The 16,436-nt window shown below is 43.4% G+C and overlaps 1 protein-coding gene across 1 annotated transcript in view; it reads left to right on the top strand.

The window, feature by feature from the left end:
- Positions 1 to 9,692: 9,692 nt before the first annotated feature.
- Positions 9,693 to 16,436, top strand: part of mical2b (microtubule associated monooxygenase, calponin and LIM domain containing 2b) — a 56,430-nt gene continuing 49,686 nt past the window's right edge. Inside the window, exon 1 of the mRNA XM_086207942.1 lies at positions 9,693 to 9,931. The gene's annotated coding sequence lies outside the window, so the exon portion shown is untranslated. The remainder of the gene's footprint in view (positions 9,932 to 16,436) is intronic.

The following is a 16,436-nucleotide window of genomic DNA, read 5'->3' on the forward strand; positions in this document are numbered from 1 at the left end:
TAGAATAATGAGTTTGATAAAGTGAATGGTGAGAGAATGTATAGATGTATGTATCTTGCCCACAGAACAACCTTACGTGACATATTAATGACCCGATGTGATGTGTGGAGCTGGAATTACTAAGATCCCTCCTCCGTGCTTGCTCAGAGACCACCCCCTCAGACGGATATGATTTGGGACAGTTGGCCTCAATCCCCTCCACTCACGTCATAGTAACACCAGGTCTGCTGACAGTAGCTCATCTGGAGTAGAAAACAGTATATACTCCCACAGACAGCGACAGGGGATGGGGAACATCCTTAATCCCAGTGGCATACTTCGACCGTGCAGTGTAAAGCTGATGGTGGAGGATTACATCAGATATAATCAGTCAGCCAGTCGAGCAGGCAGTCAGTCAACCAGAGAGGCGGGAAATATCAAATCACGCTATCGTGGACTCTTTATGACGGCATATCCACATGTCACAGGTCAACATGAGGGCAGAGATCTGGAGGCTCAAGTTGCCCCCTCACACTAAAAAGCCTCTAAATTTGTTCTGTTCGTGCCAACATTTTGTGGCATGTTTCCTGATAGGAGTCAAGAATTCGAGATTGTATGTTTGCATTTGGTGGACGACCACACACATTGGAATAGTTAGTGCACTCGGCTAGCAAGCTAGCAGTAGTCTTATACTGATGCAACCACCAGGACACTTGCTAGGTCGGGGTGGGGAGAAAAACCCTGACTGGTTGTGTTGTAATTAATTCTGCTCAGTGTTTATTTGGAAGACAATTATGATGAAAAATGCTTGCCAAAAATTTTTATTCACCATAACTAAGACAAGCTGTTGACAAACAAACTATGACAAAATGTACTTTTCTGAGTCTGGATTAAAATGCACATTGGCGCAATGGACATTCAATAATTTCGCTGTGTATTTCTTAAGGAAATCACATGAGCTGATACTTCAGCGGCGAATGAAGGCGAAGCAACAAATGGAAACACTGAGTCATGTTTGGAGACAGCAGAGTTTCTGCAGTGTTGCAGCGATCGTTGCCTGAATATCTGCATAATCATTGCAGTCCAGCCAGCTGATATCCCCGCTGCTGCTGAATGAGCCGGTGATTTAAAGCAAGAATGAAAAAGCCAGTGCCAATCAGGTAATGCAAGAGCAACACATCTGTCCCCTACTGAACTAACACTGTACACCTATCACTGTACTATACATCTATACTCTGTACTTGCCAGTAGGAAAAGGGTTTCAATGCCCTGTTATTCATTCATCATCAAGAAAATAACAGAAGAAAAAAGGTATGATTTTTTCATTTGAGAAGGACAGATGACTCTGCAAATTACCATTTGACATGGACCCAGCAAGAGTGCATTTCTGAGATTGAGGCGCCTGCTCTGGCACAAGACAGCGTATTAGATTGGATCAGACAGCTCTGCCAAATTTAATTGCTGACCCATTCTACAGTCTGAGAGGACTAAAGCAAAAGCTAATTAGTAAAACGGATTTTGATTAATATATTTATTCCCCCTGTGCTGGCAGAATCCTCCCAACTTCCAACAAAACAAACTTAATGTAAATGTTGTGTTTTAAAGGGCTGGTATGTAGGACCTAGTGACATCTAGTGGTGAAGCTGCAGATTGACCTGTAGAAGAATCTACAGTGGCCTGTAGGATTAATTATATGATTTTAGATTTATCTTTGGTTCTGTAGGGTCTGATATCTTCTGATACTGTTGAGTTCACCAGCTGACCAGCTTCAGCAGCTTCTCTCTGTGTGAATGGATTCTATATGTTGTTGTAAACATACTTGCATCAAATTGCCTCCCTACAGGGAAGTGCTTGGAATTTGCGTACATGGACACTTACTGACCATGAACGAGACCAGCGAGATGCTACAGGGCCACAAGTTAACACTTTAGTCTGGTAAATGAGGTTGTTAGTAAAGAGACAAGACAATGGGGAAGCAGCTAACCCACCCTACTGCTCCTCTGTGGATACAGAAATAGAAAGAATCCAAGCATGAGTTGATGTGTGTGCAGCATCAAAGCTTTTTCATGAACTACAGTCACACACACTGAAACCAAAGCAACCACAACCACAAATCAGACAGAATTTCCAGGTTTCAGATCGATCCCCTACCTTCCTCCCACTACCCTCTATTTTTCCAATTACAGCCCATGCCTGTTTTTATTATCATTGTTATAAATCAGGCCAAAACCAAATAGCTTTCCCTCATTCCCTTCTACCTCGTCAGCTCTGCAGCAGCCACTCGTCTTGTCAGTGTGTTTAACTTACAATTTATGAGCATGTTGAGGAGCTCTGTAATTCAGAAGTACACGATGACTTTGGAGCAATTCTCATGCTTCATCTATGAATTCTCTTGTGGTTATGGGCAGATATCACGGACAGGATCTTTGCTTTATTTGAGAGATTTTGTGAGTTGGATGGGAAGCTTTGGGGGGCCAGATGTGACCCACGGGCCGCCAGTTGACGATTCCATAACCCCACAGGCCTCAGACTTCAAAGTCAGCCCTGCACTATGCAAGTCATGCGCGTGTGGAATGAGGTCTCTTGGCTCTATGCAGTGTATTGAACAGAGCAACAATCATATTGATGTAAATAATGTAGAATTCCAAAGGTAAACCCTTAGTGCCAGAGGTTGCGTAGAGGATTTCAAGGCAGCGTCTTCCACCTTTGGACACTGGGGTTGAACATCCGGTACAGATTGAGGAAATTCACTATCTCCCTCTGCTGTGGACAATTGGTCTTGCTCCAGTACAGCAGCGTCCCTTGTCTTAGACTGGTCTCTGGAAGGAATGACCCAGATGAATCTTACCAGTCCTGGGGATTGAACCAGCAACTTCCTTAATCACAAGTTTGTTTCTTTGACCCTTTGGCAACGACGGCCCTGATTAGTCTTCCTTGTGGCAGCAAAAACCATTTGTGCCACTGACCAACAAAAAAACAGAAGAGAAGTTTAGGATGCAGTTTTGTTTTTAAAGGGCACAGTGTTGAGATAGTCAGATAAACTAAAACAAGCAATCTCCAACATTCCTACGTTGGTTTGTCACATTTGCCTCCCGTCAGGGAGCTTTGGTGGATTCCTGCTTCTCCTTCAGGTGGCCGGCATACTTTTCAGTTCTGCAGTGAGGGTGTAGGCTTCTTCCTTTGACAAAGAGACACCTTCCACCAGTCACTTCACACTCTCAAAATGAACTAAGGAGCAGATTCTTAGCGGTTGTGAAGCTGCTGTGGGGAACCAAAAGCGTTAGCTAGGTTTTCTTGTAGAAACTCAACTCCTGTTATTTCATTGTTTTGTCATAGATTGTTATGGATTGGAATTCCACCTCACTGAAACAGAATGTGATCAGTAGAACTGTGCTGTCTAAACATTAAAAATGGAGAGAGGGGTTTCCCTCTGCTCTCCTTTTCTTTCTGAGTGCGAGAGATCCCAAACCAATAATGCAGACTGGAGGAAGAAGGAGGACGGGGGGGGGGGGGGGTGTTAGGTTTCTTGATGCAGTCTAGACAAGGTCTGAATACTTATCAGCTGTGCGTTGGTGCTGGTAGTGGCCCGGTGGGGGGAGAACACGTCTCCTCAATTTCAGTAGCTCATCAGCCACGTACACACACATGCTTATGAGAATACACACACACACACACACACACACACACACACACACACACACACACACACACACACACACACACACACACTTCCTCTTCCATCCCACTTTGGTTCAATATACTTGCAGGCAGAGTCAGGAAGTTTATAGGATACACACTGAAATATGGTAAACGTCTAAAGGTGAGTTATTTACATTCTGCTGCCCCACGTAAAAAGATCAATGACTTGAAATCACCCACAGAGCACATACCTCCACCAAGGTGACCTTCTAGCAAGCAGCAATGAGTGGACCCTCACATCTCTGCACATGTCACAGTGTCACTGCTATGAAGACCACGAGGATGGCGTGTAAATTGAATTTCCTACATCCATTCTGTGGCACAAGAGAACACACACTTGTCATGTTGTTATATGTCATGAAGACAACACAAGGCATTTTTAATAGAAATCAAATCATGTTTTTTGTTTTTTTTTTGTTTTTGTTTTTTTTTTACATGAGGCTGACTTCCTGTAACCCCTAGGTGGTGCTATGACTTGTGGAAATGTGTTTTGGGATAATGAGGATTAACAAAGGCAAATGGCGAAGAGGGTTGGGCCAAGAATGATAACTTGGGGGACACCCCAAGAGACAGAGTCAATTTGTTTCTTTTTTAAATATAATTTCAAAGTCATTGCTTTTAAAATACTTAAGTCACACTTCACTACTTCTGTTTTATTTGTGTGTTTTTGCATTAATTGTACCAAAACTCATGGGATTTTGGAGCACATGCTGGGAATGGATGCACCAGGGCCAGTTTTATTCATTTGAAGCCACATCGTAAATAGACAAATCCATAGGAGGCACATGAACAGGGACTTTCATTATATTAACACACACACACGCACACACCCACACGCATGCACACACCCACACACATACACACGACGAGAGCTGGAAAGTCATCCATTATTCCTAAGAAGTGCTTCTGCAGTCTTCCATATTTCATGACTCTTCGATGCTGAAGGTTCATAACACAAACAGCAAATGTACATGATTTTTTTGACATGTCATTCTTAAATGCTCTGAAGCTGAAGCTCTATTTTTAATCTCACTGTAATCCTAGTTTGTCCATGACATCATAAACCTTCATAAGGCTTCAGTTTTGATTCTAAAATATATTTCGGAAGATCTCGGGCACGGGGTCTTTCTGTGTGGAGTCTCCATGTTTTCCCTGTTCCTGTGTGGGTTCTCTCTGGTACTCCAGCTTCCTCCCACAGTCCAGAGACATCAAGAGGGGACGAGGCTGATTGATACTCTAAATTGACCGTAGGTGTGACTGTGAGTGTGAATGGTTGTCTGTCTCTATGTGTTGGTCCTGTGATGGACTGGTGACCTGTCCAGGGTGAACCCCGCCTCTCGCCTGTAGACACTGGGATAGGCTCCAGCCCCCCCACCCCCCGACCCTTGATCAGGATAAGGGGAAGAAAATGGATGGATGGATGGATGGATGGATGGATGGATTTCGGAAGACCCTGGTATGTTAACAACTGATGCAGACAGTATTTGATCTGCAGACTACGCATGTTTCAATAGGAGGAGGATCTGAAGGCTTTTAGTTTATTAAGTTATGAAAATCTGCTGAAACCCTTTTAAAATTTAGTTTCCACAAATTTGGACACTTTATTTATGATCTTAGACTCTGTTTTGGACCTTAATTGTGTTATTGAGGGTCTTTTGTGTGTGTGTGTGTGTGTGTGTGTGTGTGTGTGTGTGTGTGTGTGTGTGTGTGTGTGTGTGTGTGTGCGTGTGTGTGTGTGTGGGGGGGGGGGAGTTGGGTTGTTTTTGTTCTGCTTTGTGTTCCTTAGTTTTCCTACTGTAGTTAACTCCAGCGTAATTTAAAATCTCAAATCCCTGCCCACATGTGTCTGTTTCCCTCCTTTACTTGAGTGATCACCTGAGTCAAATCCTTACCCCCACCCACTCTGCTCTCTGTCTTTGAGTTATTTGCTCCACAAGCCAGAAACATTGAAATGACATGGGTATAAATATCTAACGTTGATATTCCCCTTAAGAGACAAAATGTTGGTCCATGTGAGCAAGAGTAATCAATTTGGCAGATTGCTTTAAATTCTCTGGAAAAAGAGGCGCTGCAACAGTCAAAGAAACATTCACCGCAAAACACTGACCCCTAGTGGTGAAATGAAGTACGTACATCTTGGCAGTTCCTGACATCTTGGACGTTGTTGTGTGGCGAGCCAGCAAAACGTTTCATAGCTGAACTGGATATTTATTTGACATTTCTATCGGATTTATTCTTGTCAAAATGAACGTTTCAGACATCCACATTTGCAACTCGTGTGCATTGGGCTTTCAGTTTCAGACGTCCTCAACTGTATTCTTCCTGGGCATCATATGATTTGCCAGAAGAGAATCGCAGTGTTCAAGAAAGAGAAAGAGACAACCGAGAATGCTGTCTATGCCACAGATCTCTGCAGAAACAAGCCCTGAAGTTGTTGTCCAATTTCAACTTCATATTATACATATATATTGGCTGCACGGTGGTGCAGTGTTCAGCACTGTGGCCTCACAGCAAGAAGGTTCAGGGTTCGAGTCTCAGCTCGGGCGCGGGATCTTTCTGTGTGGAGTCTGCATGTTCTCCCCGTGCCTGCATGGGTTCTCTCCGGGTACTCCAGCTTCCTCCCACCGTCCAAAGACATGCAATTTGGGGGCGAGGCTGATTGAATTCTCTAAATTGACCGTTGGTATGAATGGTTGTTGGTCCTGTGATGGACTGGCGACCTGTCCAGGGTGAACCCCGCCTCTCGCCCGTAGATGCTGGGAGAGGCTCCAGCCCCCCCTAAGTGTTGTTTTGCATTCCTGATGATAATCAGGAATTATCAGGAGGCATAATTATTTCTGAAGCACCTGACAATAGTTAATGTAAAACATTGCTTCTGCGTCTTGAATGTGACAATCACTTGATAATATCAGAGGACATCAATGAATGAACAAGGATATCAATCTCTACTTCCAGGTTCTCCTCTTAAGTTATATTTGAGGCCACGACAAAAATTCTTCATAAACCGTATGGCTTAGTCGCTCATGAAGCTACACGAGAAAAGCATATTTATGCTTTATCATTGTGTTCCAGCAGATCAAACAGCACTGGAACTTAAATGGGTGTCAATAATGTACATTTGGTTTGCTGGCTTTCACCATTAGATAGTAACGTGTTCCAGACAAACCTCAGCTTTGTTCAAGATGAAAACATGCCATTTATTTTTCACCTGGTGTTTTCAATCAGGGCTGCACGGTGGTGCAGTGGTCAGCACTGTCGCCTCACAGCAAGGAGGTTCTGGGTTCCAGTCCCGGCTCCAGCACGGGATCTTTCTGTGGAGTCTGCATGTTCTCCCTGTTCCTGTGTGGGTTCTCTCTGGTACTCCAGCTTCCTCCCACAGTCCAAAGACATCAAGAGGGGACGAGGCTGATTGATACTCTAAATTGACCGTAGGTGTGACTGTGAGTGTGAATGGTTGTCTGTCTCTATGTGTTGGTCCTGTGATGGACTGGTGACCTGTCCAGGGTGAACCCCGCCTCTCATCCGTAGCTGCTAAGATAGACTCCAGCCTCCCCACGACCCTTACAATGGATGGATGGTTTTCAGTCAGGAAAACACAGACGTGAATGTAAATCACGTTTGCAATCATCTCTGCTTACAAATTTTAATCAGGACATTATAGCAGTTTTTCACCACTAGAGAGCAGAGCAGGACAAAACACCTTGGGAACAATAGGGTAGAGGAGGACTGTGCTTGAGCAGATATCTATAACTTTATGGCTATAAGTTTTTGCATTCCTACTCAACGTTAATGACTATTTACACAATTGTAGAGTCAGCCAGGTGTTTAAATCTTGGTTAGTCACTAATTTAGGCTCAGCTGCCAGGATAAAACTGTGGAGCTGCTTTTAAACCACTGATGTGTAATGAAAATATGTCAAATGACAACATGTCCAACAAGAGCAAAGATGATGATATGTATGGAGTTACGATGGGGTGGTGGAAGGGACTGATAACAGAGTGAAGGAATGAGAACAGATGAAGACCATCTGATCAGGCATCAAACTTCAGAATCAGAAAAAACTTTATTTATCCCCGAGGGACAATTGGGAGGGCGAAGAGTGGCACATTAAAAGAGCAAGAGAAGAAAATACACAAGGGTAAAGGTGGGTGGGTAAAAGCAGCAGATTGTGTGCAATGGCAAGCCTGCTGCCAGTAGCAGCCTTGATGAGTAAATGTCATGCAGACGCGCTATCAGCATGTGTTGAGGCTGCTCACTTCAGAAGGGTCAGAGGTCACCTACAAGCACACGCACACACAGTTGTATGTAGTTTTTGATCTCGAGGTTATGAAGACCACCACTGTGAGTGCCTGCGGTAGCAGATGGATCCAGGGTGGGCTCCACACTTGCTTTTATTTTGAAAAGTCCAATTGAGACAACTCCTAAGACTTTTGTTACTTCCAGAGAGCCTCCCAGTAACACCTGACAGAAATAAGACATGTACACACTCCTGACTCTCCATTAGACAGAAATAACTAGTGCTGCTGCTGCCGGATGTCTTTGGAAGCACTGGGAAGCTGCATTGTCAAAGCCAACTAACATAGACATAACTGTACAGGAAATACACTTTCAGGTTAAAAGTTGGTAATTTAAGAGTGTTTTTTTTTTTATGGACCGCAAACAAACGGTGCTGCAGCTGCTGCCACTGCTACGATTGATGTTGTTGGTAAAATGTAATTTTTGCTGTATTTGTTTGAAAATAGGATCCCAGTGAACCTGCAACCTATAAGATCTCTCACATCCTGTATTCATCATATGAGATGAAAAAAGAAAAAGTTTCAGTGAGAGAGGCACATTTCAGTACGAAATCTTACTATTAGGTTTTTCCAGAAAAAACAAGAGTGATAACCTGAGAGTAAACGCAGCCGCTAAAGTCCCGTATCAAGCTGCAGTCTGCTGTGTGGGATGGTATTCACCGATTCAGGAACTGTGCCGAAACTGTTTGTTCTGATCATTTTGTTTAATTGTCCTTTTGTGAGTGAATTTCGTTCCAATTTCATTTAGTTTGCTAATTCATTCTGGTGTTTTTGAAAGAAAGTGAATCAATTTAGCAGATAATGGGCGATGAGCGAAGAAATGAGTGGGACAAGTACTAAACTCTCAAAACCAGCCTGACCAGACAATTTAATGACCAAAAACTTCTGCGAAAACATTTTTCATATCAACAAATAAAATAAAAACAAAAATGTTACAGTTTACTTTTGAATTCCTAAGGATAGCAAAGGTAAATTAAAGATCTTTAATAAGCCATTTTTTGGGCTCAGATGCTTGATCTTGTGCACATGAAGACATCCTCAACAATAATATCAGTGAGGCTTAGTTAGGGGCAACTTGGAAGTCCAGGAAACAAGAACAAATTTTCAAACCCCAACAACTTTAGGGACTCATATTCTTGGTGGAAGAAGTACATAAAGTAGTCCCTCCACTTAAGTAAAAGTAGAACTACCCAGATGAAATATTACTATGGTAAAAGTAAATGTCTAAGTTCCAAATCTTAGTATGTGATATTATTTTTTACTGACGTACCAAAAGTAAAAGTTCACGTTCTTCCTCCTGTCAGGAGTGTTCAACCCTTGGACCTCTGAACGTCAGGTGGTGTGGATTTGAGGGTCCTTTTGAGGTTACCAGGTTGCTATAACTGGTATAAGTACATCATCTACACCGGGTTTTCCATGATAAATATTTCTCTTCAGAGAGACTGATGGGTTCAGATAAACACAGTGGAGTTAAGCAAAGTCTCCAGACTTGCAAATACTGAAGTAGACACCTGGACACCCTTAAGCAGTGTACTTAGGTAAAGATACGTACCTCTGGCGCAGCTTCATTAGAGGCTAATGCATTCCAGTTGTATATGTTTAGCAATAGAAATGTATCTGCTGGTTTTAACTTTTAAATTGATAAACAGTGAGTTATAGTTATTAACGCGAGGCAAAGCAGTCTTTTATTTTGGTGGAATTACCTAACCGGAAATGGAGTTTCCTTCGCGGAGACAGGCTCTAAACTCGGCTGGTGCAGGACGCGGGGAACCGCAGTACAACTGCGACAACTATCATGTGAGGAGGAGCTGGGAACTTTCTCAGTGGGGAAAAAAAAACAAACAAAAAAAACGAGAGGAGAACTGTGAGGAGAACTTCCACCGCCCACCACTCACCGAGGGGCGAGGGGGGGGGGAAACCGAAGGAGAGCGGCGGGATTATTGGATGGACCCTCCGGGGTGAGTAGCGGCAGCCGCGCGGTGTGAGAGCGTGAGAGCACGACTGAGCGCTGATCAGGAATGTTACTTTGACGTTCTTCGTACGTGACGGGCAATGTTAGGACAAATACTTTACACTTTACACTGTTGTTATTTACTTTATTTTTATATGAGCGCTGCCGAGAATTACTGAGCCGGTTACTGCGAGCAGAGCAGAGGAGGAGAGGCGCAACAGGTGAACGCAGCAGGCCACACACAGGGCTCCTCACCGGGAAAACCCTTATAACCGTACATCTGCAGGAGCAGCACAGATTCCAGACATCCGACTGGCTGACCGAAACGATAGAACAACCTTTTTTCCCGCCTCATTTTAGACTCTTTAATTACCAAGCTGAATCAGCTGAGTCGCACCACTTCATGAAAAGACTCACTCACGATCAATCCTCTGCATGAATTGAATAATCACTCGGTTCTAAGATAGCTTCGCCCCCCCCGACCGCGTCAGAATTCTAACAGAAGCCTCCACCGTGACCTGCTCTGACCATGTGGGGTTCAGACTAGTTGTGACGTCACAAGTCTTCAACTTGACGGTGAGTTCCACTTTTATCAGACGACTGCAGAAACCTCCTCTTCTCTCACTCGTCCCCGGTGCTCCGTGGATGAAGGAGAAGAAGAAAAGCTTCTTCCTGACTTGGATCCACACTAATGCCATAGATACACCAGGAAATACTGTTGTTATTCAACATACTGGTTGGTGACGTATATTAGGCGTTTTGTTCAAGTTACTTCTTTTTTGCTCATGGATGGGTGGGGGTAAAAAATAATCTCTGGGCTTTTCCAAATGTTTTGGAATGAATTAAATAAGTTTGTCAAATTTGCGATATTCACATGCGTTTTCCAGCATGTGAATATCATCGAAACTTTTGTTTTTCACGCTGATAAAGACATCAGTAGACGATGATGTCAGCAGCAAGAAGGCCGCGGCGGTGCAGCGCTGCTGTATTTAGTGGTGAAACCCAGTCCTGTGTGAAGGAGCTCTCTTCCCTTGACGTCCAGTTGTTGAGGACTCGTGTTGCAGCAGGAGGATAAACTTCCCCTCGTCTTGCACTTGACTAGTTTCACAGATCCGTCTTCATCGGGGCTGACTAATGAGGGCCTCCCTCTGGTTCTCCAGGACGCTGCCAGCAGGCTGTTTGCTGATCCCGCAGAACGGTTCTGCTGACTGTTGTCACTGAGACTTCATTTACAGGGATTTGTGGATTTGAGGTAAATAAGTGTTACATAGTGTAATTGTTACAAGTAGCTTACGGTTGCTGAACGGGAGCTGGATCAGCTCATGGTTAGAGGTCCTGGACTTGGACCAGTCTGACTGAACCAGCTGCAGGAACCAGTAGGGATGGCTCAGTACCACACAGATACCAGGCTTAGTCAGTTCCACATGGAACTGATGCTCTTGTCTTAACGGCATGTACATCAGTGCCTCACTGAAATAGGGCAGCAAACAATGAGTTAACCTGCTGATTATTTTCAAGATTAATTAATTTAATCTATAAATGTCAAGGAAATGTTAAAAATGCTCACAATTTGCCAGAGCAGCGTGATCAAACCGCTTCATTCATCTGCTCAACAGTTCAAGAGAAAAGTGACAGAAAAGCTTCAAACTCTTGTATTTTCAAGTCTGCAACCAAACTTCAACCACGTTCACTGCTCAAACTGCCTGCTGTTATTTTTCGCTCGTAAAACATCAGGAATCGGCTCATTGGTGGGAAACATTAATATGATGAAGAATCTATTGTGTGTTAATGACATAAATGGAAATAGTGTGAGGCTTACAAACCAGTGCAGGCTCTTTGGATGCTGGAAAGAATTGATTCCTGCTCAAGCTTTCAACATGAATCATAGAGCTTCTTGTCGTGTGTGTGTGTTGCTGGAGACTCGTTCTGTGCTTGTAAATCTAAACTAGTAAAACAGTTGAATCTGGAATTTGTGGAATTTCTAACATTCTCATCTTCACTTCATTTCACACTGGAGATGTTAATCTTAGAACATTTTCGTCTTGGCTTTTTCCAGCTTATCTCTGTCACGTTGCCCGTGAGGCATAAAAAAAAAAAAAAAACCACAACAGCAAAAAAAAAAATAAAAAAATGAAGCCATGGCACAAGCTGTCACTTCCTGGAATGAGAGGTTGACTTATAAGGGGGTGTCACTGCTCATATCAGCCTGGGGGGAGAGACCGCCAGACAAAAATACACCAGGGAGCCGAGTGTCGCTGTCACTGGTCCACCAGATGGGCTGCTGTCAGAAGGGAAAGGCCAAGTTGAGCTGCAGTGTGTGTCAGATGGTTTGTTCTAGAGATTTGCCAGCTCACGCCCAAAATGTGGACTGTCGGATGTTTGAATGAAAAAAGTTTCATACAAGGAAAACCAGCTGAGTCTTGAGCCGGACCCAAGAAGGTAGAACAACAGAAAATGCTCGTGTGTCATTGTGAAATCATGTGATATCACCAGTCTCTGCAGCTCCACACAGCTTTTAATCTGCCGCGTAGGGTCACGCGTACACGAGTATTCAGATAAAAAGCTGCCTGATGATGTGTACTAACGCTGTGAAATGTGAGAAACTGTATTTAGAGGAATACGATTGAATCGCTGAGAAGCGGGTGTCCCCAGAGTGGTTTATACTGGTGGAATACTAGGATTTGTAATCATAATCAACCAAATTGTTCAAACCCATACACTGAAGCCAGCTGGTGTCTTAACTATGACATTTTTGGAATGAAAATATAGTTTGAGTTTGCAAACAGCCTAGTTAGCCAATTAATGTTAACCTAGCTGGTAGACGTGTTTATGTGACGTTAAAGTTTAAAGATTGTTTGACAGCCCTATGGGGTGGACGTCATGAACTTACTGGTTGAATTTGGAGGCTATGTGCTCATGGAAGCATGTGTTTTTTTTTACAGGAACAAAACAAAACACCACGTGTCAATACTGCTTGTTGCATTGCGGACACAAAAAAATGAAAACAGGCTTACTTCAAGTTTTTGGAGTCGTGGGTGCTGTTCATTTTCTTTTGGCATATTTTGATGGATAAGTGACCAAGGATCTGAACTGAAAGGGTTAATAAGGCCTTAAAAGAGACCCGCCTTCACTTTACTGCTGTGGGTGAACAGTGGAACTGGGCAGGGTCTCGGATCAGGACCCTTCAAATGTGGGAGTTTGATCGTTGCCATTGATGTAGAGTTTGACTGGCCTCCGACTGGTCTCACTCGAATGCAACGTTAAAGAAATCGTGCTTTCGTCTGATTGTTGACGTTAGCATTATCAAGCTACCTGCTGTGTTTAAAGAGTGTGTTGTCATCGATTTTTTCCACTTCAAACATACTGAACCCAGCCATTCTAGGGTTTAACACTCACTATCCTGCAGACTCTCTGGGGACAAATGGGTCCAAATCCTGCAGCTTCATATTATATCTCCGATTCATTCTGAAAAAATTCCTTTTTTCCTCATCAGAACCTCCAGTATTTGAATGGGTTAGAGTAAGGATTTAGAGAATGGTAGCAACAGCTGCATCTACTGTACACTATCACACTGAAATAATAGCCCATAGAGGTCTTGGATCATGATCAGGTACTGAAATCCGTTGAGGACTTCTGTATTTATACACTGAAGAATCAACAAACTTTGCTGTGGGGTAACACTGATGTATTTAAGAAAAGAAAAATTATAAAAGCACTTTGAGCATCAATGAATAATAATTAATACACCCGTCTTTCCCATCAGCCACTGCCATCAGGCCTCTTACTTGCCAGCAGCCTACGAGGCGACTATCCGTCTTTACTGATGTTCGACCTAATTTCTGTTGATCAAGCTGAAACCTTAGGCTGCTTCATTCAAGATGCTCTTAGCCGTGCATCGGCTGGGTCATCCATTTGTGGTGTGTGTGGAGGTGTGAAGTGTTGTGTCGTAACAACTGTTGGTAAATTGTAGGCTTAATCCAGTCCCAGACTCCTGCAGTGTGTGGTGCTAATACTATGAGGATTAGGGGTTTGATTTCAGGACTCGCATGCACCACTTAAGCCGATCTCAGCGCAAGCAAACGTATGGCGTTGGAAGGGGCCAAGGCACATCACATCTCAGAGACGTCGGTGGTGAAAAGTCAGCATTTGGTAGGCTATCTAATATCGGAGTGATCCCCTTGACATCTTGTGTCCTGGGGTTTATATTCGCTTTCAAATATTTATTGAGTAACACACCGTCACTTAACAAGCCTCAATACTAAATTTAACTGTTTCTGACGTGCGCATTTCGTCATGAAAGTACCTGACATCTTTGTGAGCCTTTTTAAAGACATTTCACACATTTACAGAACTAAATGCACAGACAACGCAAGACCACCTGCAAAAGAGGCCGTGTAAGATGCAGGAAGTGGTGCGAGCGCTCATGCTCGGGATTAACGGCTGTGCAGGTGTGAACGTCTGGCGTCTGCAGGGAATCAGGGCAAAACCATCAATGAAGGCTAAATGTGTAGCAGGAGTTATAGTTGTAGCCATTTTTGCCACCTTGTAGTGGGATTGGTGCCACGCAACATGCATGTCAGACCACAGCTGAAGTCAGAGAACGCAGCCAATATAGATTTAGAAGGCAAACTTTAACGACGCTGTCTCTCATTCTGCCGATGAAAAATAATTTAAAGGAACGTGCCACATTTTCAGAAAGTATGTTCATTCGCCAGATCCAGAGAAGATGATTGATACGCTTCTCTCTGTTGTCTGTGCATTAGGGAGGTGAGACCCACAGTGTCCAACTGACTGCGAGTTAGCAGAGCACAATGAATGCTCGTGGATGGACAAGTTAGCATAACTCCATCCAAGGTCATCAAATACACTCTTCTCCTCTTTGCCTGCATTAATGTCACCAGACTTGTGTATAACTTCATTGTGTAATGCCGTGGTTCTGTTATTTTCTGTCATGCCCCAGAAGACAGAAGAGTGTATTTTTGTGTATTTATTGTGTATGACTTTTGAACATTTGTTTTTTTGTGTGCAAACTGCAACAACATTGCTTATATTTTACCTTATCAGGGATGAAAAGTGTATCATATTTGCATTTACTTTCCCTGAACACATTGTCTAGCCAGAAGACTCGTGGGCAACTTTGTTTGAGGCTAACAGTGTTTTTTAATTTACTGATGCCGCGCACACAAAAAGACCGGCCTGTTGGCGATGCTCATCGCAGTTTCCATGAAAAAAGTCCAGTGACTTATTGACATAACCGGGGTGGAAGGTCTCCAGGTGCCGTCTTAATTTGTTTGGTTTTTCAGCATAAAACACACACAGGTCTTCCTAATTTCCGACCGCATTCACGGTAAACCCGAGGGCTGTGTAGGCTTTGTCGTAGTTCCTGCTCTTTTTCTCCCGCTTACCATCACTTGCTTTCCTTTCCTCTGGCACCTCTTCGGTACACCAGTGTACCGGTGCTGTGTACTTCTGCTACTGGGTTGAACAGGCAGCCTGTTGATTAGTTTGGGCACTACTTCCACCTACTGACTGGAGGCTAGTTTATAGTTCAAGCATGAATAAAGACACTAATGCTGAATGCCCCCTGCCTCTCATGCCCCTCCAGCAACCCCCCCACTATTTGAGAAGTACTGGTGTAATGGCAGTTAAATATTATTGGACAATGTACATATAGAATCAGATGCATAGTTAGAACTGCTTTCTTGATGAGGCACAGGGATTTGACGCTGCCCCACACAGGGCCAGCAGAGCCAAATGTTTGTTGAAGAGTGGCTGCTGCTATCAACTGTGGGCGACTTTGTAAGGAGTGATGAGGAGGGCAATTCCTGAATAAAGTGAGATCCTGGACCTGATCTATTGGATGACTTTTGACGGAGCTGATTTGTTCCTTTAAGCCTTGTTACTAAATGTCTCCTTTTACAGCTTTACTGGTTTTATTGGTGTTGACCAGATGCTTGGACACTCCCCTGTGCTTTTTAGTACAACCTTTGTGCTGAAGGTGATAATCAACAAAGTGACCTTATGAGTTAAAGACACCAGCCGTGTGATTGGATAAATCCACAAAAGGAATCTTTAACCCCGCTTGGGGTTGACTCTCTGTTGGATTTTGATAACGTTATCTTATTCCTGACCAATCTGTTAAATCAGATGAGAAAGTTTGCAAGGTTTTCAAGGAGACAGTGTGGGAACTATTTTGTGAGTGCTTCACATTGAAGGGTAATTTGAAGAATTAGTATCTGTTCTTGAACATTTGTTGAAGTATAAGTGAAGGTGAGGAAAGGCAATTCTTTTGTTCTTGGACTACTTCTGAAAGAACTGGAACTGTCAGTGAGTATTATCAGTTTCAGGGGCAAACTCCAACTGGTTGATCAAGCAGTGGGATTCTTCTGCGATTATATTGTCTCCACTGAGTCAACACTGTGTAAAGCTTCATGTCTTTGTTTTCTTGGAAATCATTTAGTTCCAGTGAGGCTCATCAGAATGTACTTGTGTTTCTTGTCCTCATAAAAACA

The sequence above is a fragment of the Aulostomus chinensis genome, chromosome 7, assembly GCF_037954235.1.
Source record: "Aulostomus chinensis isolate RoL2024-O1b breed Wild chromosome 7, RoL_Achi_v1.0, whole genome shotgun sequence".
NCBI classification, from domain to species: Eukaryota; Metazoa; Chordata; class Actinopteri; order Syngnathiformes; family Aulostomidae; genus Aulostomus; species Aulostomus chinensis.